This window comes from Mesoplodon mirus (genome assembly GCF_964341445.2).
Source record: "Mesoplodon mirus genome assembly, chromosome: 11".
Classification (NCBI taxonomy): domain Eukaryota; kingdom Metazoa; phylum Chordata; class Mammalia; order Artiodactyla; family Ziphiidae; genus Mesoplodon; species Mesoplodon mirus.
In genome coordinates this window covers 2,814,850-2,840,231 of record NC_138987.1, presented here as the reverse complement: position 1 = coordinate 2,840,231, position 25,382 = coordinate 2,814,850, and the positions used below count along the sequence as shown (strand labels likewise).

General features: G+C 36.2%; 1 protein-coding gene across 1 annotated transcript in view; it reads left to right on the top strand.

Annotated features, from left to right (window-relative positions):
* KCNC2 (potassium voltage-gated channel subfamily C member 2) overlaps positions 1-25,382 on the top strand; it is a gene marked incomplete at its 3' end in the record, with an annotated part of 198,306 nt that overhangs the window by 81,683 nt on the left and 91,241 nt on the right. The window lies entirely within an intron of this gene.

Here is a 25,382-nt window from a genome sequence, read left to right as displayed (position 1 = left end):
AGAAACATTTTGGGGTTTTAATACATGTAGCTTTGTATCACATAGAGTGCCTAACAGTGTATATCCTGATTTTAACTATTTAGCTTCCTCCCCCATAAAAAATACTCTTCCTTCTTTTGCATTCCTTAACGCTTTCTCTAGAATCATTATCACCAATTTTCTTAAGCTACAAAACCTAGCATCATCATGAACTTCTTCCTTTGTGTCATTCTCCAGAGTCAGTGGAATACCCATCAGAATATGTTTATTTCTAGAGTGACTTTTAAATGCAATCTTTCAATATTTCAACAGTTTTCACCCTGTTTTAGGCCCCAGTCATAACTTTTGCCCTGTAATCCATCTATTACACTGTTACTTGGTGATTTTCTCATCACATAACTAACTGATTATGTTCCTTTTTAGGAAAAAAACAACACAAAATAATAAAAATAGTAGAAGTAAATTTCTCAGTATGGAATTTATGCTTTAGGACTTTCTAAACACATTTTCCAAACTCTTGATTTTCTCCTAATTTAACTATAACCAGGCCACAGGGTAGTGATCCCTGAGAGAAGGAAAGTGAGTTCTACCATGGCCCCAGATGATTCCCTGGAGCTAGTTTCCAGGCCACAGGCAAAGAGAAAGAATTTCAAAAAGAACCCAATAACCTGTTTCAGTAGAGGATACAGAGTTCAATGTGTGGGGATGTTAGGGCTGCTGTAATTTGCAGAGCAAAATATGAAAGAGGGTGGAACTGCACAGATTGTCTCAGACATATGCAAAGGAGTTTCTTTCAATTTTTGGTTGAGTACTCATTTGCATATGCAGGGAAAGAACTACTGGAAGTTGGAAGGTGGAACGATCCCAAAGGCCACATGGGACTGGGCATAGCTCATGCTCCAACAGTGAAGAATGGAAAGATCTAATACACAGAGAATTCAGTAGAATCACCAAAAGTCACAAAGAAGTAGGATAATACAGCCCAATAATCAGGGGAAAAAAATCAATGAAACATAACAAAATAAATATAGTGAAAATTAAGTCATAAGAAAGTAAAAAGGATAACACACATATTTAAATAAAATATTTGCAAGCTATATATCTGATAAGGGACTGGTATCCATGATACATAGAGAACTCTTACAACTCAGTAACAAAAAGGATAAATAAATTTATTGATGGGCACAGGATCTGAATAGAAATTTCTCCAAAGAAGATTTACAAATGGCCAATAAGCACACCAAAAGATGTTCAATGTCATCAGTCATTAGGGAAATACAAATCAAAACCACAATGACATAACCACTCTACATCTATTAGGATGTCTGTAATAGAAAAAATGGACAATAAGTAATATTGATGAGGATACTGGAGAAATTGGAGCCTTCATACATTGTTGGTGAGAATGTAAAATGTAGCCACTTTGAAAAAGAGTTTGGTACTTCCTCAACTGGTTAAACACAGAGTTACTGTATAACTTCGTAGTTTCACTCCTAGCTATATACCCAAGAGAACTGAAAACATTTGTCTACACAAAAATGGAGACATGAGTGTTTATAGCAGCATTATTCATAATAAACAAAAAGTGGAAACAACCCAGATGCCCATCAACTGATGGAAGGCTGAATAAAATGTGGTATGATTTGGTCATAGAAATGAATGAAGTACTGATATGTGCTACAATATGGATGAACTGTGAACACTTTATGCTAAGAGAAAGAAGCCATATACAAAACACCAGGAGACCTTCAAGATCGTGGAGGAGTAAGACATGGAGATCGCCTTCCTCCCCACAAATCATCAGAAATACGTCTACACGTGGAACAACTCCTACAGAACACCCACTGAACGCTGGCAGAAGACCTCAGACTTCCCAGAAAGCAAGAAACTCCCCCACGTACCTAGGTAGGGCAAAAGAAAAAAGAAAAAACAGAGACAAAAGAATAGAGACGGGACCCGCACCAGTGGGAGGGAGCCGTGAAGGAGGAAAGGTTTCCACACACTAGGAAGGCCCTTCACTGGCGAAGACGGGGTGGGCGGGAGGGAAGCTTTGGAGCCACGGAGGAGAGCTCAGCAACAGGGGTGCAGAGAGCAAATCGGAGAGATTCCCGCACAGGGGATCGGTGCCGACCGGCACTCACCAGCCCAAGAGGCTTCTCTGCTCACCCGCCGGGGCGGGCAGGGCTGGGAGCTGAGGCTCGGGCTTCGGAGGTCAGACCCCAGGGAGAGGACTGGGATTGGCTGCGTGAACACAGCCTGAAGGGGGCTAATGCACCACAGCTAGCCGGGAGGGAGTCCGGGAAAATGTCTGGACCTGCCTAAGAGGCAAGAGAGCATTGTTTCGGGGTGCTCAAGGAGACTGGATTCAGAGCACCGCCCAAATGAGCAACAGAGACAGGTGCGAGCTGCAGCTATCATCACAGACCCCAGAGACGGGCATGAGATGGTAAGGCTGCTGCTGCAGCCACCAAGAAGCCTGTGTGCAAGCACAGGTCACTCTCCACACCTCCCCTCCCAGGAATCTGTGCAGCAAGCCACTGCCAGGGTCCCGTGAATCAGGGACAACTTGCCTGGGAGAACACATGACACGCCTCAGGCTGTTGCAACGTCATGCCAGACTCTGCTGCCACAGGCTCGCCCCACATTCTGTACCACTTCCTCCCCTGGCCTGAATGAACTGGAGTCCCCTAATCAGCCGATCCTTTAACCCCATCTTGTCTGAGCGAAGAACAGACAGCCTAAAGTGACCCACACGCAGAGGCAGGGCCAAATACAAAACCGAACCTCAGGAGCTGTGCGAACAAAGAAGAGAAAGAAATTTCTCCCAGCAGCCTCAGGAACAGCAGATTAAATCTCCACAATCAACTTGATGTACCCTGCATCTGTGGAATACACAAATAGACAATGAAACATCCCAAAATTTAGGTGGTGGACTTTGGGAGCAACTGTAGACTTGGGGTTTGCTTTCTGCATCTAATTTGTTTCTGGTTTTATGTTTATCTGAGTTTACTATCATTGGTAGATTTGTTCATTGATTTGTTTGCTGTCTTCCTTTTTTTTAAATATATAGATATATATATATTTTTCCTTTTTCTCTTTTTGTGAGTGTGTATGTGTATGCTTCTTTGTGTGATTTTATCTGCATAGCTTTGCTTTTACCATTTGTCCTAGGGTTCTGTCTGTCTTTTTTTTTTTTTTTTTTTTTGGATAGTTTTTAGCTCTTGTTATCATTGGTGGATTTGTTTTTTGGTTTGATTGCTCTCTTCTTTCTTTTTTATTACTTTCTAATTTTTTTATTTTTAATAATTTATTTTATTTTTTATATTAATTATTTTATTTTGCGTTATTTTATTTACTTTTTTCTTTCTTTCTGTTTTTCCGCATTTTCTTCTGAGCTGTGTGGCTGACAGGATCTTGATGCTCTGACTGGGTGTCAGGACTGAGGCTCTGAGGTGGGAGAGCCGAGTTCAGGACATTGGTCCACCAGAGACCTCCTGGCTCCAAGTAATATCAAACAACGAAAGCTCTACTAGAGATCTCCATCTCAACAATAAGACCCAGCTCTACCCAACAACCAGCAAGCTACAGTGCTGGATGCCCTATGCTAAACAACTAGCAAGACAGGAACACAACCCCACCCATTAGCAGAGAGGCTGCCTAAAATCATAATAAGGTCACAGACAACCCAAAACACACCACCGGACGTGGTCCTGCCAACCAGAAAGACAAGATCCAGCCTCATCCACCAGAACACAGGCACCAGTCCCCTCCAACAGGAAGCCTACACAACCCACTGAACCAGCCTTACCCACGGGGGGCAGACACCTAAAACAATGGGAACTACGAACCTGAAGCCTGCAAAAAGGAGACCCAAACACAGTAAGTTAAGCAAAATGAGAAGACAGAGAAATACACAGCACATGAAGGAACAGGTAAAAACCCACCAGACCAAACAAATGAAGAGGAAATAGGCAGTCTACCTGAAGAAGAATTCAGAGTAATGATAGTAAAGATGTTCCAAAATCTTAGAAATAGAATGGAGAAAATACAAGAAACATATAACAAGGACCTAAAAGAACTAAAGAGCAAACAAACAATTATAAACAACACAATAAATGAAATTTAAAATTCTCTGGAAGGAATCAATAGCAGAATAACTGAGGCAGAAGAACTGATAAGTGACCTGGAAGATAAAATAGTGGAAATAACTACTGCAGAGGAGAATAAAGAAAAAAGAATGAAAAGGATTGAGGACAGTCTCAGAGATTTCTGGGACAACATTAAACACACCAACATTTGAATTATAGGGGTCCCAGAAGAAGAAGAGAAAATAAACGTACCAAGAAAACATTTGAAGAGATTACAGTTGAAAACTTCTCTAATATGAGAAAGGAAATAGTCAATCAAGTCCAGGAAGTGCAGAGAGTCCCATACAGGATAAATCCAAGGAGAAACACGTGAAGACACATATTAATCAAACTATCAAAAATAAAATACAAAGAAAAAATATTAAAGGCAGCAAGGTAAAAGCAACAAATAACATACAAAGGAATCCCCATAAGGTTAACAGCTGATCTTTCAGCAGAGACTCTGAAAGCCAGAAGGGAATGGCAGGACATATTTAAAGTGATGAAAGGGAAAAAGACACAACCAAGATTACTCTACCCACCAAGGATCTCATTCAGATTCGATGGAGAAATTGAAACCTTTACAGACAAGCAAAAGCTAAGAGAATTCAGCACCACCAAACCAGCTTTACAACAAATGCTAAAGGAACTTCTCTAGGCAGGAAAAACAAGTGAAGGAAAAGACCTACAATAACAAACCTAAAAGAATTAAGAAAATGGTAATAGGAGCATACATATCGGTAAATACCTTAAATGTAAATGGATTAAATGCTCCAACCAAAAGACACGGACTGGCTGAATGCATACAAAAACAAGACCCATATATATGCTGTCTACAAGAGACCCACTTCAGACCTAGAGACACATACACACTGAAAGTGAGGGGATGGAAAAAGATATTCCATGCAGATGGAAATCAAAAGCAAGCCGGAGTAGCAATTCTCATATCAGAGAAAATAGACTTTAAAATAAACACTGTTACAGGAGACAAAGAAGGACACTACATAATGATCAAGGGATCAATCCAAGAAGAAGATACAACAACTGTAAATATTTATGCACCCAACATAGGAGCACCTCAATACCTAAGACAAATGCTAACAGCCACAAAAGGGGAAATCGACAGTAACACAATCATAGTAGTGGCCTTTAACCAATGGACAGATCATCCAAAATGAAAATAATAAGGAAACAAAAGCTGTAAATGACACATTAACAAAGATGGACTTAATTGATATTTATAGAACATTCCTTCCAAAACAACAGAATACACTTTCTTTTCAAGTGCTCATGGAACATTTTCTAGGATAGATCCTATCTTGGGTCACAAATCAAGCCTTGGTAAATTTAAGAAAATTGAAATCATATCAAGTACCTTTTCTGACCACTACGCTATGAGACTAGATATCAGTTACAGGAAAAAAACTTTAAAGAACACAAATGCATGGAGGCTAAACATTACACTACTAAATAACCAAGAGATCACTAAAGAAATCAAAGAGGAAATTAAAAAAAAAAACCTAGAAACAATTGACAATGAAAACACGATGACCCAAAACCTCTAGAATGCAGCAAAAGCAGTGCTAAGAGGGAAGTTTATAGCAATACAATCCTACCTCAAGAAACAACACACATCTCAAATAAACAACATAACCTTACACCTAAAGCAATTAGAGAAAAAACTGAAAAAAATCCCAAAGTTAGCAGAAGGAAAGAAATCATAAAAATCATACCAGAAATAAATGAAAAAGAAATTAAGAAAACAATAGCAAATATCTCACAGATTCATGGGTCAGAAATCTGTGTAGAGCATACCTCATCTAGGTCCATTGTTCAAGATCTCTCAAGGCTGAAAGCAAGATGTCACCTGGGCTGGCTACTTATCTGGAGGCTCTGCAGAAGATTCTGTCTCATTCACGTGTTGGCCAAATTAAGTTCCACGCAGTTGTAGAACTGAGGTTTTCCTTTCTTTACTGGCTGTCAGTCGGGGACCATTTTTGCTCCTAGAGGCTGGCTGACTTCCTTAAACTTTCTGTATAGCCCCACTCCAGCAATGATGAGTTGAGTTTCTTTCATGCTTTGAATATCTCTAACTTTTCTTCTACTTCATCTCTCTACCTCCAGCCAGAGAAAGCACTCTGCTTTTAATGACTCATTTGATTAGTTTGGATCCACTCAGATAATCCAGAATAATCTCTGTATTTTAATGTCTATAACCTTAATTACATTTGCAAAGTCCTTGTTGTTATGTAAGGTAACATATTCACAAGTCTGAAGACACTGAGGAGTTCATTCTGCCTGCTACAATCACAGTTACATGCCATTGCTTTCAGAAGTCCTCTATTTTGAAAAAGAGATCCTGATTATCCAAAAATTTTACTAAGAGTGAACTATAAAGAATGTAATTAATATTTGAGGATAAGATCTGTGAGAAATTATTATAATGTTTACATTTACCTTTTGATTTCTGCATATATGTTGAAAACCAAATATACCAAGATATCAATAAAAATTTTGGTCATCTTCCTTGCGAAATATTCCCTTCCATAGGCTATGAGTCATTTTGTATTTATTTGAGGCATTCTAGCTGACTTGTTGCATTGCACATCTGAAAATTTATAATCATCTAGTCTTGTTTATTTTGGTGGAAATATACAAAGTACCACAACTGCTCTGAAGCTTTAGGTCTTTTCTCAACATATATTTATTCTAGTTATATCCTGAAAGGTATTCTACACATAATTGCATTGGTGCATCCAAGCAGTAATAATTTAGAAGGCACAACAGATGGAAATGATTTTATCTGTGAATGGAAGATATTGGTCGTTCATTCAGAATTGCCAATGAACTAAAGTGGATTCTAGGGCAATCCAAATCTGAGCTTCCCTATGTGGCTTTCCTACCTCACTTTACCTGCCCAGCATATGCATTGTTTTTTATTAGTAGGAGATCTTTCACAAGATATGAAACTCCCTATATGATTTTAAAAATGAAAGTATCCAAGTCAAATTAAAAATTCTTGCCCTCACAAATATGGGTAGCATATGCTTTCAATATCCACATCGATGCAGATGAATTAGTTCTTCCCACATCCTTACAATAATTTCTTGTTGATGGTTTTATTGCTTTCTATGTTATAATAATATCTGTAAGCTCATTTAAGTCATGACTTACATGGCTTCATATTACAGCCCTAACATTTCCTAATACTGATTCTAATACAAAACATGTGCTTAATTTTGATTACTTAATCACATCATTCATTTTTGCATAGGGCTATTGTGGGCCTATGTTATGTTAGTCATTGTTAAGTCCTGGGATGAGAGAGATACACTGGAAAAAGATACTTTAAAAATTTGTGGAGTAGCAGAAAACAACATATAAATAAATTATTATAATATAGTAATGAATGCTATGATCAAGAGTATTAAATAAACATGGAGTAGAAAGACCTAACTGAGGTTAAAGACTTGAAAGATATAAATATTTGTGTGGTGTTTGCACTTTAATACAGGTATATGTACTAAGACTGAAAATGTGTTATAAGCACCTCAGAAGTGTTTAGGGCCATTCCCATACTTTTGAAAATTAAGCCTACTGGCATAACATGGATACTACACAGAACTTAAATAGTGTTATGTAGACTTAATGATTTTAGGTCTATGCATGAGATTTATTTCTGCATATGTCTTTAGGTAAGTTATTTATCCAGTCAAGCAAATATGTAATCAAATTACTATTCTGCCATAATTTTTTCAGCCTTCTAAAATATATTAAAGTACAGTAAGCTCTTAGGCATCATACCATTCTACAAATATCTTATTAGTATAATGATTATCAGGACCATTCAGAATGTTCTGTTTCTAGCAAACACTTCCTATCCCCATTTTTTCTGCATGATTTCCATATAGTGGTACAGATTACAGAAAGTCATTTTATTTCTTCTCTCAGTCCCTTTCCTGTTTTCTCTATTCACTTTCCTTTATTTCAAGGTGTATATATTAAACACTTATTGTGCATCAAGCAGTGTGGTATACATTGAAAAGGGAGCCAAAACAGTGAGAACACAGTCTTGCCCTTAAGGAAATTAGAATGTAGGCAAGAGTCAAAATATAAACACCAATGAAAGCACAATGCTCTCTACTATTTAATATTCGGCACTTAGTAAACTGAGTGGTAGGGAAAAGTGAGCTCAATGTAAGCCACTTTATCCATGAAAACTATCAGTGGATATATGTGCTGACTTGTTACCGAGGCTAACTGGCAACCATGGCAGAGTTATAGTGGGACTCTTTCATAGAATGTTAGTGCCCTGACTCCCTGGCTGAAACATGTTCCAAGAGGAGTTGTTCATCCCGTGGTGTTGATGTGCTTGTTTGTGCTGATATGCCCCTATTTTCCCATTTCCCTTTGAGATCCATAGCCTGCCTTTATAAGATAGTAGTTTTGCAAGAGTTATGGGTGAAGTATATAACCATGAGAGAGAGCAAGTGTAACTAGCTTTTGAAAATTTCAAGTTGACATCTTGGCAACCTCAGTGTGATTCATGCTTTAAATGGTTTTCTCCCTACTTATATCAATGGACAGATCATTCAGACAGAAAATCACTAAGGAAACACTGGTCTTACATAACAAATTAGACCAGGTAGAGTTAATAGATATATACAGAAAATTTCATCCAAAAACAGCAGAATACACATTTTTTTCAAGTGCATGTAGAAAATTCTCCAGAATAGATTACATGCTAAGCAACAAATAAGCCTCAATAAATTTAAGAAGATTGAAATCATGTCAACCACCTTTTCTGACCACAATGCTATGAGAGTAGAAATCAACTACAAGAAAAAAATGGCAAACACTGCAAACATGTGGAGTCTAAACAACATGCTACCAAACAACCTATAGGTCACTGAAAAAATCAAAGAAGAAATTGAAAAATACCTGGAGTCAAGTGAAAATGGAAACAGGACAATCCAAAATGTAAAGGATGCAGCAGAAATGGATTTAAGAGGGAAGTTTATAGTGATACAAGCCTGCCTCAGGAATCAAGAAAAATCTCAAATAAACAATCTAAATTTACACCTAAAGGAACTAGCAAAAAGAAGAATAAACAAAACCCAAAGTTAGTAGAAGGAAAGAAATAATAAAGATCAAAAATAATGAAATAGAGACAAGAAAAAAAGAATAGATCAACAAAACTAAGAACTAGTTCTTTGAAAAGATAAACAAAATTGATAAACCTTTAGCCAGTCTCAGCAGGAAAAAAAAGAGATGGCCTAGATAAATACAATTAGAAACAAAAGAGAATATACAACCAACACTGCAGAAATACCAAGAATCATAAGAGATTGTTGTAAAAAACTATATGCCAGAAAAATGGACAACCTTGAAAAAATGGATAAATTCCTAGAAATGTACAATCTCCCGAGACTAAATCAGGAAGAAATATAAAATATGAACAGACAGATTACCAGTAGTGAAATTGAAACATTAATGAAAGAGAAAGAAAACTCCCAACAAACAAGTTCAGAACCAGACTGTTTCACAGGGGAATTAAAAAAAAAATTTAAGGAAGAGTTAACACATACCTTCTTAAACTATTCCAAAAAATTGAAGAGAGGCGAATGCTTCTGAACTCATTCCATGAAGCCAGCATCATCCTGATACTAAAACCAGACAAACTACCACAATAAAAGAAAATTACAGACCAGTATCACTAATCAGCAGAGATGCAAAAATCCTTAACAAAATATTAGCAAACTGTATTCAACAACACGTTAAAAGGATCATGCACCATGATTAAGTGGGATTTATACCACAGATGCAAAGATGAGTTAATATTTGCAAATCAATCAGTGTGAAATACTACATTAACAAACTGAAAAATAAAAATCATATGATTACCTCAATAGACACAGAAAAAACTTTTGATACAATTCTACATCCTCTTATGATAAAAGCTCTCAGCAAAGTGGGTATAGAGAGAACATACCTCAATATAATAAAGACTCTATATGACAAACCCATAGCCAACATCATACTTAACAAAGTAAAGCTAAAAACATTTTGTCTAAGATCAGGAACAAGGCAAGGATGCCCACTCATGCCACTTTTATCCAACATAGTATTGGAAGTCCTAGGCACAGCAATCACATTAAAAAATAAAAGGAATCCACACTGGAAAGAAAGAAGTAAAATTGTTTTCAGATGACATGATACCACATGTAGAAAATCCTAAAGATACTACCAAAAAACTATTAGAACTAATAAATGAATTCAGTAAAGTTTCAGGATACAAAATTAATATACAGAAATCTTTTGTCTTTCCATACACTAATAACAAACTATCAAAAATAGAAATTAAGAAAACAATTCAGTTTACAATTGCATCAAAAATAATAAAATACCTAGAAATCTAACCAAAAAGGTCAAATCTGAAAACTATAAGACATTGATAAGAAAATTGAAGACAATACAAATGGAAAGATGTCATGCTCATAGATTGGAAGAATTAATATTGTTAAAATGACCATACTATGCAAAGCAATCTACAGATACCATGCAGTCTTATACCAAAGGCATTTTTTCACAGAACTGGAAAAAATAATTCTAAAATTTTTATGGGAATACAAAAGACCCCAAATAGCAAAAGCAATCTTGAGAAAGAAGAACAAGCTGGAGGAGTCATGCTCCCTTATTTCAAACTAAACTACAAAGCTACACTTATCAAACCAATATGATACTGACACATAAACAGACACATAGGTCAATGGAACAGAATAGAGAGCCCAGAAATACATTTATATGGTCAATTAATCTGTGACAAAGGAGGCAAAAATATACAATGGAGGGAAAAACAGCCCCTTCTACAAATGATGTTGGGAAAAATAGATAGGTACATACAAAAGAATCAAACTGGACTACCTTTTCACACCATATACAAAAATAAAGTCAAAATAGTTTAAAGACTTAAATGTAAAAGCTGATACTCTAAAACCTCTGGAAATAAAGATAGTAAACTCTTTGAAATAGGTTCTAGCAATATTTGTTTAGATCTGCCTCCTCAGGAAAGGGAAACAAAAGCAAAACTAAACAAATGGGACTACACCAAACTAAAACGCTTTTGTACAGTGATGGAAACTATCAACAAAAGGAAAAGGCAGCCTACTGAATAGAAGATATTAGCAAACAATATATCCAATAAGGGGTTAATATCCAAAACATACAAAGAACTCTTACAACTCAACATCAAAAAAATTCAATTAAAAAATGGGCAAAGGGCCTGACTAGACATTTTTTCAAAGAAGACATACAGATGGCCAACAGACACATGAAAAAATGCTCAACATCATGAATCATTGGGTAATGCAAATCAAAACCACAATGAGATACACCTCACACTTGTTGGAATGGTTATCTTCAAAAAGAAAAAAAGTAGTAAGTGTTGGAGAGGATGTGGAGAAAAAGGAACCTTTGTGCACTGTTGGTGGGATTGTAAATTGGTGCAACCACTATGGAAAACAGTCTGGAGCTTCCTCAAAAAATTAAATGTAGACCTGCAATCCATAAATTTAACTTATGGGTATTTATCTGAAGAAAATAAAAACACTAATTCAAAAATACAAATGCACACCAATGTTCATTGTAGCATTATTTATAATAGCCAAGATATGGAAGCAGCGTAAGTGCCCACTGATCAATGAATGGATAAAGTGTAGTATATATATGTGTATGTGGTGTATATGTGAATATTTATATTTATAATTTATATTTATACATAATGGAATATTACTCAGCTATAAAAAAGAATTAAATATTGCTATTTGCAACAATATGGATGATCTAGATGGTATTAGGCTAAGTGAAATAAGTCAGATAGAGAAAGACAAATACCGTATGATCTCACTTATATGTGGAACCTGAAAAACAAAACAAAGAAACAAAACCAAAACCAAAACAGACATATAGATACAGAGAACAAACAAGTGGTCGCCAGAGGGGAAGAGGGTGAGAGGGAGAAATAGGTGAGAGGAATAAGAGGTACAATCCTCCAGTTATAAAATAAGTAAGCCACAGGGATATAATACACAGTATAGGAATATTGTCAGTAATGTTGTAATAACTTTGCACGGGGACAGATGTTTATTAGACTTACCATGGTGATTATTTTGTAATGTATGTAAATGTCGAATTACTATGTGGTACACCTGAAACTAGCATTATATTGTACATCAACCATATTTTAATTAAAAAATAAACTAAAATATCTCCTATGACTCTTCAGGTTTTCTTAAAAAAAAAAAAGCTATTTCTGCCACCTGGATAATAATTTCACTTGTAGAAGTCAGTGAAGAGGATTTTCAAGTTAGTGACAATCTGACCTTAGTTTCATGAATCTATAAATGGAAATCCCGAGAGGCATGAAGCCACACATTTGATTAGCAGGTGAGAGGCTAATTGCATCTTCTCTAGAGAAAACATGGAAATAAATGAAGCATGAATCAGTAGACAATGGGACTCACCACCGGTGATTATCTGATTGTATGCATCTCTCTTTGCCTCCTATAAGAAATTAATTAGTTTAAAGCTTAACATTCTTTTTGAATAACATCACCAGGGTCTGAAAACCCTCTTGAGGCTTGAATATCTATTATTTTTCTCTTGTAGGATTTGAAAGACAAAACCCTAGATAGATTTTCTTTTCCTATTAACAAAGAAGACTGGTATTGAGTATGCATAAATGTTAAAGTCTAAAATTCCTGAAGTGCAAATATGAACTACTCTTTTTGGTAACAGCGTTCTCTTTGAGTCTGTAAATGGGGAGAGTAGGTGCTTACACTTAAAAGTACAAGGGACTTTCATTCTCTAAGCATTAATTGATTTAAACAACACCTATTTAATGGTAGAGTTTGTTGACTTGCTGTTTTAACTGATTTTGTAAACTAGGTGTTGGGATCATGAAATTACGAGGAACTTTGAAAGGTCCACATACCCTGGCATGTTTCAACGTATGCTGAATATGAAGCTGACTTGTAAGAATTTATTTACACCCTTCAGTCCTCACATTGTTTTGATCACTGACAGTGTTCTGCAGAAATAGGCTTAGAGAATTACATGCATTTGTCTTTCTCTATGTTGAGTATATTTCTACTTATGTATGAGTATAATAGAACAGATTTCCAACGTGGGCCACAGAGGATTGAACATCTTTTATTGACTAATTTTATGGTTATTATGCTGAAGATTTTCATTTATCATTCCAATGCCCATTTAAAAATCTAAATTGTAAATATTTGGGGGCTAAAGATATTATAATAAGAAAAGTAGACTAATTATGAGAAAAAGTAATAGAGAATAGACCGTAGAGTGTACTCTGTAATACGAATTTACTGCGAAATTGTGTTTGAAGCTGGGACATCCTATTATATTACTAGACATTTTCATTGCTACACCACTTTAATATTGAGAAAATTTTCATGATTATGTCCTTTATTAATGAAATAATAATGGTTTTGGCTTGACATGTTTCTTTCTTAGTTTGGAGAAAAGTCATATCCATATATTTTTAGATGATTATAGCCTTCGTTCCTCTCCAGGTAAATGCCATGAAAAAATTTTAATATTTTACTTAAAGATAAGAAGGGAATTCTATTAGCAATTCCATAATTGATAATTTATTTGAAAAGGTACATTGAGTTGTGAGATAGAAATATTCCCTTGAGTTTTTTTTTAATGGACTCAACTTTCTTCTCATTATATTTGTCTTCCAAACATGCTCACATCTGCATTTTTTTTCAAATGTTAAATTCTGTCTTTTTCACTTTCCTCCTATTTTTAGACAAATCTGGTTTGCTCTCCCTTTTTTACTTCTCCATCATTTCTAGTCTTTATTATTTTCATTCCTAAGGGCAATGTGTATATTTGCCTCATCATCCTCTTTAAAGCTTTCCAGTTTGGGAATGAGAATCTATGTGTTTTGATTACTCAATAAAGGACTAGTTTTTTTCCCTATCCTTTTTCTTTATATTTTCCAATGGACATGTTCAATTATTATTTCCAAACCATCACAAGACAAATAAAACAGACCACTGAGACTACCAGTTTTCTCCATGGTTCTATAAAGCCATAGGCAATTTTCCTTAAATATCAAGCTCCTTTTTCTCTTCCTGTTAGCAGTTGGAGAACTGACCTTTTTCTCTGAAAGCAAGTGAGAGATCCTATAATTTTCTATATTGTTTGAATTTAATTCAGCTACATTTTCAACTAGCACTGTTATGTAGCTACTAATTCTCACTTTGTTAAAGTGTGGCTTTCCCTAGAACAGAAAGATTGTTACTACCTGTTTTCTGTAATTTCCATGATGAGTTCTCACTCATAAATCTTTGAGACAAGTGCCAAACCCAAAACATTAACTGAGACAAACTAGGAAGCAAAAGTCTTTAACAATATACAGTATACAGTACATACAATATACAGTATAATATACAATGGTATATTGTAGAGTAGGGAATGCTTAATACAGCAGTGTTTTAGTAGGCATGATGGAAAGTTTGTTGAAATGTTTGGTTATCATACATGAGTTTTTCTTTTAATATATCTGGGTAATTTTGAAGAATTGACTCTCGACCATGTGATTTAAGAACACTGGGAAATCCTTCCTGCCCCCAAATGCTTCTCCAAAGGCATATTTCTAATCTTCCTACTGCTAGAGTAATCTTTTTTGTAACAAAAGCCTTATCCTGAACTTTCTTGTTTATAATCCTTTGATGTCCCCATAGGATTCAAGATAAAGTTCAGAAACTTCAGCTTTAGCCCATGACCATGACCCTTCATTTTAAGCCTCTACATTGAGCCTTGTGCATCATCCAGAGCCATTTTGAATGGCTTGTGATTCCTTCCTTGTCTCAGGCTGTTTCACACCTGTGCCTTCTTCATGCAGTCCTAAGTGTCTGGAGCATCCTCCCTCTCATATCACCAACTTCCTAATCCTACAAAACTCAGCTCATTTGTCACATTACACATGAAACCCTTATAGAATGTTTTCTCCAAACTCCTTTTGTTTCCATGGCATCCTGTGTAAACCTCATGTATTATATATCACTCCACTGTAATCAATGGCATTTAATTTTCTATATCCCCTGACATAAAATACTTAGAGATGTAAAAATAGCCTATTCAGGTTGTACCCTTAACAGCTTATACAGTGACTGGCACATTGTACAGTGTTCAGTAAGGGTTTGTTGAATGAGTGTGTGAATGAATAAATTAATGCTGATACTTCAACATTGGAAATTCATTTTCCTGTTTTAAGGACTTAATTTACCAAGCTATTTTCTTTTAAAATGCAAATTATTATAAGTGAGATGACACACTAACTCAGTTTTACCTCCTTCAGTGCAACAAATATTCTTTAAAACTAGTTCATGTAACACTGGGCTAGGCTATAAAGATTAATTTCCTTACTATTTTGTGTGGTAGTAAGGTCTTGAGTTTGAGAGAATAGGGACTTGGGTTTCAGTTTCGGCTTCACAGCTTGCTAGATATCCATCTCTTGGCCTTATTTCCCTTATCATTTAAAAGGAAGAGAATGATGTCCATGTTTCGGTATTATTATAAGGAGCAAAATGAAATGTCTCTCTCTGTGTCTATATCTATGTATCTATCTATGTATGTATCTATCTATCTATCTACCTATCTCATTTCCTAAGGGTAATATTCAAGTAGAAATTTTATTTGAACACTTTATTTTCCAATGCATGTTTCTAGGAAAGGGAGAATTCTGATGAGGAATGAGAAAACTAAGTGAATTTAGTTTGAGGGTGCCGGCCGGTAGCCTGAGTATGTATGAGTTTGAAAACGCTGCATACAAAAGGGTTAAAGGAGTACAGAAGGGGTGTTTGGTGCACAAAATGGCAATGACATAAAATTTGTCTCTGTAAAAATTCTTCCCATGACTGACCCTACACATTCTAATAGTCTTGGCTAAATACCTTACAAAAGGTGATATTGAAACAGAAGCTATGGTTCATATTCAGAATGATTATTTTCTGATTGCACCATTTCACAAGGATATGCAAATAGTGCAGCTAAGAAGCATCTGCTCCTCTTTACTTCACTTAGTTTGGTTCTTCTGCTGAGAAACACAGTTGATTACTTTTGATTGTAAATTTATTGGTAAGTTTCTGTTAAGAAGAATAACAGTATAATCATGGAACCCTAAACTGTTGGTTGGTTGGCTAAAATAGGTTGGTCTGATTTTGGCTCAAGTTCAAGACTTCAAAATTATTTTCCAAAACATTCAATTTAGATGTGTATTTTGCATGCTTTGTTAATCTGTGTATCACTCAGACTGTGAAAAACTTGCTGCAGGAGAATGGTAGCCTCATGAGTTTGACAAATAGCATAGTTATTCCCGCCATGGTGGACTATACACCAATCATATGAACCTCTTTGATGTTCTTTGCCAGCTTGGTCATCATATTTGCCCACAACATTTGATGCATTTTGATTAATATCTCCTCAATTGGAATAGTAATAAAGATATCAAGGATGGTAAATTTCAGTGGGAAGATTATGAACTTCTTTGCAGAATGTTGCAAAATATTTTTTATTTTTAAAGTTTTATGAACCTGGTAGGAGATAGAGATTTAATCACAATATATGCAAATTCTACATCTTTAATCCCTCTTTGATATGTAGAAAACATCTTTATCTTCAAAGACTCACCTGTGTCATGGCCCATTTCTATAGAATCATAGTTCTGCAAAGAATCCCCAGAGCTCATTTTTTTGTCTCTATGTATGATTAAATATTTAAACTATCTCAGATAATTAATTCTTAATCACTTATTAAAGCATCTTAAAAGCCTCCTCTACCATCAATTCATATTTATATCTCATAAAAACCTTCTCATTGAAATCTAAACTCTTGTTCTGGCCTCAGTGAAGCTATAAAACTTCTATATAGTAAATCCTCATAGAGCTGAAGATTATGATCAAGTAAACTTGCAGACTTTTAACTTAAAAAATTATGGTGTAAAGGCATTTTGGGGTGTTTAAATCCCTTGGATATGTTTTGTGAAGTATGAATAGTCATACCTTTGGTTTTTTTTGAAGCATAAAAATTGATCAGTAGAGGACAGATTGTTTGCTCTTCTGGAGTTATACACAAGGTGAAAATTGATTCAGGGGAATGAGGACGATTTAAGTTCATACAGAACCAAATCCTGTGTACAGAAGGTAATAAAATTTCATGTAGCAAGAATTGAAAGGTTTGGACTCTTTAGTGGAATTTTGTACTTGCTTCCTTTAGCGATCTTAGGTGAAATTTTATTCCCTTCACTAGATGAATGGGGAACATATAAGGCTTTAGAGAGTGTAGTGTTTACTGAAGGATAGCTCCACCGTGTTGCAAAAGTGGTATTCAGTTTTGGGTTTTGACAAGTAGCCTTTGCAACCTCCTCTGGTCAGCTTCTTCTAGATCCAATGTTCCAAGTGCTGCTGATTCTGAAGTTTCTCCTGCTTTCTATGTGATTCTGAGAGGTGCTCACTGATTCCTGGGGTTTCTAAGACCATCAGATCCCTAAGGGTTTCACCAGGTAGGAAAGAATTGAAGGGGAAAGAAGTGTGGAGGGGTGCATACCCCAGAGGAAGAACTGTACTCAGATTGTATTGGACTGACATGCAGGTCAGGGAATCTGGTACCTTTTAACCCTTGACTTAATTGGTCTAGAATCAAGACCTTAAACTGTGTCCTCAGAAAAAATCGTGTTGTTCCCACATGAAAGGAAGGAGGGGATGTTGCTGTATTGGTTTCCTTTGCATTCATTCCTAATGAATGATTAGGGAAGAGAACCTCAGGTAGAAGTAAGGATTACAAACTCACTGACTATTCAGCCCCAAAAGAGGCACTTGGGAATCTCCCTGTTGGGATTCATAGAGAAGCTTAGAATGGTGGGTGGATACCAATCTGTTTGTTTTGCTCTTCTCCTGAAGTGTATTTTTAAAACATTTAATTAGAAGAAAAGTATTTCATTGTATCTATTTTAGTACTATTAAGAATAGAATTGGTTTCAAATGATACTCTAAGATTTATATGTCATTGATTCTGCGCCAGTTAAAATAAACTTAATGTTTAGGCTTAATATGCAGTAAAAATTGCCTTAAAAAAAGAATATTTTGTCATGTGTGTCTCTCTTACACCCAAATTTGAAGCTGAAATCTTATGCAACTGCTTTCATTTTTGTCCTAAAGTGGTACCTTACATTTATATAATGATGTTAGAGAAACATTCATCCTTTAAAAATGAGCAAGACCTATATACCAATCTTCACTTTTTTTCTACAAAATTTGTACTTACTTTTGAAGAAATATATTTAATTTAATGTAATTGTCTGATCTAGTTAGGTAGGGATTTTATTTCATCGAGGATTTGCTAAACACTCAATTTAAAAAATGTAATACTTGATAAAATATCTTTATAAATTATCAAGGCAGATTGACCTAAGACCTGAATTAAAATATCCCCTGATTAAAATAAATCTGAGTTTCAAAGATTAAATTTCTTTTAGTAAAACTATGACCTACAGCACTATCTGATATTTTTCCAGCTTTCTGGTTTTAACTAGTATCTGATATTTCATTATACAATCTTAGCAAATGTTAGAAGATAATGAATATTCCATAGATGAACAAAAAAATGTTTGTACTTCCTCATTTACTTTGATGCCTTTTAATTGTATTAGTGCTTATTTGGCCTAACAGATCAAATAAGAACATTCAGTCCTTGAATTTATCTGTTTTACTTACTAAAAACTATACCTAATAGATTTTCCTGTTTTGGCAATGATTTACTTTGATACTGAAGCCATGTGGAAGAGGTGAATCCTATTTTCCTTATCTTAAATATAGGATTAGTGATCAGTTCACAAGGATTAAATGAATGTCGTACATCACGCAGCCACAGATGGGGAGAACTGGGACTTGAACTTTAGTCTTTGGATTCTGAATCTGTCATCTATTTATTACACGCTGTTCTTATGTTTTGCTTTAAGGATGTGTGAGCTAAGTTTTCTAGAAGGTTGAGATTTAAGCAATGGAATACAAAGTTTAAGGACCCTTAGGATATGTACTGTGGAACTGAGATTTTATTGAAAATGTGTCATGATGTATGCTCAGTTAGCTGAGCTTTTTCAGTCACATAACACAGCTTCAAGAAACAATTTCACTCACGTGAATATAGACTATAAAAAGATAGCTAACACTTCCTGAGTGTGTGCCAGACATTGAGTCAAGAAATAAGTCTACATCATTCAACACAATACTTGAAAAAGTCCTAATAGAAACATACAGTTATTGACCTGAGTTTATAGGTGACAAAATGTCTAATGAGCAGCAGAGCCAGGATAAAAACCCAAGTATGTTGAAGGTCAGAACCTTCAGCTTTGAAGTTCTCTTTCCTGGTCTTCTGACTTTTTAAAAACAAAACTTTCTGTTGATAAGTCAACATACAAAAAAGGGCACTCATCAAGGAAATTTAATGGAAAATAGTACATATGTTACAACAAACTTAACTCTTAATTCATACCCTATTTTTCAACATTGGTAGGTGTAATGGGAAATGTGGCAGCTTTGGATTCCCACCTATGTGGGTACTAAAATGAGTGCTGTTTTTCTCCACCGCATAAATGGCTCTGGGACTCAGTGTCCGCATCTGTAAAACAAGATTTCATATCCTATAGGGTTGCTATAAGATTTGGATGATGATTTTTGGAGGGTGGTCATGACTGTATAAAATAGCTCCTATTTCTCATCTCCCTTCACACTAACAAATGAACTCTACTGTCCATGAGTCTAGGAAGGGCAGAGATAGCTCCATTTTTCTGGCAGAAGACTCATGTTCTTGCCTTGATGGTGGTGGAACATGGCTATTATTTCCCCAGATGCTCCTTCTCTTTCAGTGTACCATCCTTCTAAGTACTTTGGTGGGGGCCAAAGTACTTAGTGTGACTCAAGCAGTGTCCTCAGCAACCTCTATGTGATGCTTCCGGTCACTCACTTTAGAGGCTGAGTCAGTGCTCAAGGAGCTAATAACCCAGAGCTCTGTGTTCTGACCTTTTCTCCATCATGAACTTGTGGAGTCCTTTGTATGAGATCACTGAAGCACAAAAGGACTTCACTTTTCTCCTTTATACAGTGGAGGTAGCCAAGGATCCCAGTGAATATCAGAAATGGAATGCAGAATTTTACTCTGACATTACAGCTGAGCTGACAAATGAGTTGCATTTATTTTAATCCATCAAATATGGTCATGGGAAATGAATGCTTCTGCTCCATTGGAAATTCTAGAAGAAATAAGACCAAGCTCTCCAGGCACAGCTGCAGAGTATCTGAATCACATGCTGAATATTAACCAAACTAATACAACATTCTGATTTCAACAGCTCATAAAAAATGTGCAGTTAAACAAAGAAGAGTGCTTATGGTCCCGTGACAAAGACAATCACGTCTTCAGGGGCTTTCCCTGACTCCCTCCCACCTTCGATACTTTTCACTAGCACATATCGCAACTTTCATTCTCTAGTTATATGTGTGATTACTGGCTTAGCATCCTCTTTCCTGAGGGCAGGAATCATGTCTATTTTTCACTGCTGTGTTCTTAGCATCTCACCTCATGCCTGGCCCTGTGCTCAGTAACTAATTGTAAAATGAGAAAAAGGACTTGTTAGCAAATTGTCCTAAATCAGCTGATTCAGTAGAGAGAATACTTGGCTTCTCTAAGAATCCCAAAAGGGAGAATTTTGGAAACAAAGCAGGTATAATAAATAGGAAATCCATTGAAATCAGCTATGTATTTAAGAACCAAATGGGGAAGTCAGTAGCATTGGTTATAGAAGTGTGTACTATTAGGAACTAGGGGTGAGATGAATTAAGAACTGGAAACATCATAAAGGCTAGGAATAGAAAAATAGAAGGTATCCATGGCCAGTCTTGGCACTGTGGGTCATGTGGCCCTCTGGGAGGTGTACCCAGAGGACTAGAGTAGAAAGAAGCCTGCACTGTACAGTAGGCTGCTGTTGGTGAGGTTCCATATTAACTCAGAGAAGGGGATAAAATACAGCGTCACCTACTGTTGAAAAATACATAAAGTAAATCTTTTGTGGTTTTATAATCAGAGCTAGTGTTTAAGGAAAAAAATGTTACAATGATTAAAAGGAAATGAAAAGATGTATACAGCTAAGAAATGAGAGCATAATCTCAAAGTCTTCTGAAAAGACATACGTGCAGCCCCTCTCAGGTAATTCCCACAATTCCTCTTAAAGAGATGCTTTCTGAGGACCACTAAGTGACTGCCTTTCCTGGCAGGGTAATTAATAACCAAATGCCAAGGAACGTTTTGTAAAAGACTCTCCTTGTTGCCAGAGTCTTTCATCAAATTTAGCACTTTTGTATTTGGGGATTAGGACATTCCTTTGATGGCTTTGGCCTCATTTGTGGCTTCAGTCCATGCAGCTTCAGAATCTTAAAAGGGATTCCCTAAGACATAGGATATAGTATATGAATTTGTTCCAGCTGTGAAAAGAACTGGCTGGGCTCAAGGCATGGCATTATAAAGAAGCGCCGCTGCATGTAATCCCAGCTGTAAATCCTGCTTGATTTAGAATATGGGGTCAAAGGAGGCCAGCAGGGGAAGGCTAAGGCTCCTGGTGGGAGGCCAGGTTAGGGTACTGTGTCTGCCAAGCCTGACTGCCAGAATGCCCAGGAACCTATGGTCTGTGCTCCAACATAAATCAATCCTGAATATTGACAAGACACTGCTGCCATATTGTGGAGTCTCTCAACTGTTAAAATGATAGAATATTTGGGGTTAATGGGAAGTGAGTTATTCTGAACATCTCGTAAATGCAGATGGCTGGAACTATTCAACTGAAGCTCATAAGAGACTAAATTGGAAACGTTTAGACACAGAGAGATTGCCAATGATGTAGAAGAGTCGACGTATAGATCCCTGGAGCTACATCTGACCTCAGAGCCTGTGTTCTTACCCCCAGCACTAAGCACCTTTCTGGGGAAAGACAATGTTTTCTAAATGCAAGCTTGAGTAGAGTGATGGAACTAGCGTGACCTTGAACGACTGGCTTCAAGTTCTGACCCAGTTGACCAGTTACTGGCTGAGTATTCTTGGTTAAGTCACTAACTTCTCAGAACTTGTTTGTTCATCTCTGTATTAGAGATAATAATAATTATTATTATCCTACATCACAGTGATTGAGGATCATATAAGGCATTGTATGGGAAAGCACTTTACAAATAGTAAAGTGACATATAATATTAGTTATTTTTAACCAAACTCTTTTCACTATCTCTATTAGAGAATATCTCCCTAGTTGTGACTTGGTTTGGTCAAAGCCACTTTTTAAAGAAAACCTAAATTTTGAACTTATTTGTGAAATGGCTCATTTGGCAGTCTCTGCAATGAGTTTTTGTTGTATTCCTGAAAACAAATGTGAGCAGTTTCAAGATCCATCTTGCAGTTACTAAGTTGTGCATTTAATATTAATCTATTCAAAAGGGCCATTGAGTGAAACGAAAAGGCCTGAAAGGATACAATGGGAGGGGATATCCAGCAAACACATTCCACATAACATTTCAATGTAATTGGTGCATTGCCTTATTCTTTGTAATTTCAGTGTCTCACTGTGATTTAGCTGGACTCTTGTAAGGCCTGGTAATTTAGAGTGAACTTGATAAAAAGTAAGGTGCAGGTCACATTTGGCTTGTAAGCAAATTTCCTTTTCCTGTGCCTGTAAGGCATAAAATTTGGGATATCATATTCATTCAGTACATTCTGTCTAGTTAGAAGTTCTTTCTCTCACTGTGGTAGAAAGGGATGTAATGCAAAACATAATCTCTTTCCTGGATTACTGTACTGGGCCCTTAACTGAACTTTTAGCCCTTTTCTTACCTTATTTTCTATATATTAGCTTGAGTAAGTTTTCTGAAGTTTAAATTGTATCCCACTGCTTCCCTGCTTAAAACCATCTAATGGATTTCCAATGTAACCAGAATAAAGTCTACCCTCTTGACCATGACTTATAATGCCCAGCCTTTCCTTCTGCCTTCTTCCTAAAATCTCCTGTTTGCTCACAGTATTCCAGCCACTCTGGGTTTCTTATTACTCCTTGCCAGCTTGTTTCAGGTCTTGATCCTTGATTTCCTTCTGCTTGGGATGCTTTCTCCAGGGCAGCCTTCTCAGCATTTAGGTTGAAATGCAAAGGTCACCTCTTCCAACAGGGCAGGTTGTAAACCTGCCATCCAACCCACTCTAGACCCTACCACCCTACCTTATTCTTTTTTCTTATCAGTAGTATCTGAAGTTCTTTTATTTGCTTACATGCTCATCATCTGTTTCTCCCCAGTGGAATGTTAGCTACTATACAGTAACAGTTATGTGTTATCCTTGGCTGTGCCCTTGGAGTCTGGCACACCATAGTATTCAGAAATGGTGCTTAGTAAATGACCAATGATCATTTAACTGAAAGTTCCTAATTCACTTATCCTTTCTGAGATTTGGCTTCTTGATTTGTCTACAGAGAATGATAATTATCTGCTCTAATTCCCAGGGATTTTGTAACACTCTCTGAAAATGTTAGCATTCACCTTTTAAGGCCTTGTGTTAGGACTGAGGTACAAGGATGAAGGATAGGGCCTGTTTTGAAGAGAGCACCATGCAGTGAGGTAGGCAAGGACATAGACAAATAACTTTGACACATGTTGACCACTATACAGGATCACTGCTTTGTACAACTCCAGGGGTGCCATTCAATTTGTGGTATGTAATACCCAGCTTCATTGCCCTAAATTATGTAATGCATTGTTTTAAACACTTTTAAGCATTAACTCATGTGATATTCATAAAAAACTGATGAGGATGATAGTTAAATGTCCATATTAAGAGTTCACTATAAGAGAGTGTATATATGCTATTCTTACATATGTTATTACTATTATTTAGGTATTGCATGAATTTAAACTTTGATTATTTCCCTCTCTGCTTTATCTTTTCGAACCTAGAAGCTCTAATTTTTAGTTTGTTCTCAATTATTGCTGATTTCCTTGTTTTTTAAAAAAATTCCCTGAACCTTCTTCAGTGTTACCTTGGTTAAAGAATAATGATTAAAACTGTAGTCTGCAGTGCTTGGTTATGTAGAAAGATAGCATTTGACCATAAAAGTAATTTGGACATTCCGAGCCTATCCATGGTTCTGACAACTGCCACAAAAGAAAAAGTCAGTACTACAGTTGTTTCGGAGGGCCGGGGAGGGTGAACAGTTGTTATGGGTAGCTTATATAAATTGTCTGCTGTCTTTCTGCAGTCAAGACAATAAAAGCAATACAGGGCCAGCCTGTTGACAGGGCAGCCTGTATCTTGCCCAGATTTTCTCCTTTGTATATTTTGAAAGGAGCAGGCAAAATGAATTCAAAACAAAACCTTCTCGGAGCATTAGAAAGAACGAAAAACGTTAAGATTTATACCCAGAAACTTCTCAATGTACGGAGATAGATGTGTAATTAAATCTGGAAGTCATTTCTTTCTTTTTGTTTTCTCTTTCTTCTTCTTTTTTAAAAAACTGCAGTGCAAAAAAAAAAAAAAAGCTCAATTACCAGTTATAACGAGAGTCAGGGAGTAACTGTGCCCAAAACAGAAGAAAAATTGTTTTGCTATGTGAATGGAATTTTAGGGAGAGCAATTGTAAAGGAAAGTTTTCTTATGCTAAGCTGGAAATTATAGCTGAAGCAAGTGAGATGCCACCCTTTACTGCTAGATAATTAAGGCAAATCCGGTTTTTTTGGAGGTAGATGGGCTGCAGGGAAAAAGTTGTATCAACCGTGAGTTGGAGACATGTCTATGGGGGTCAGTCTGTGGGGTCTACTAAGGAAAGTGGGTGCAGCATATGGGCTGAGGTTGCCAAGACAGAGGATGTTAGGAAAGGGGCCATCTTGCAGCTCAACATTTCCTACATTTATTACTGTTTTGTTCCACTTTTAAATATTGTTTTGTTATCTATTGATCTGAATTTCAGGATAAAATATGGTGCTTTGTCTCTTATTCCTACTGTTCTTATTTGGCTATTTTTAAATGTTGGTTTGCTCTTACAGTATTTTCCTCTGCTGGAATATATATAGTCAGACAGTTCCCTCAGAATGTTCATTTCACTTGAATCTGAATAAGAAAATGATACTATGTGAATTGGAAGAATTCCTAACAGTGATTCTT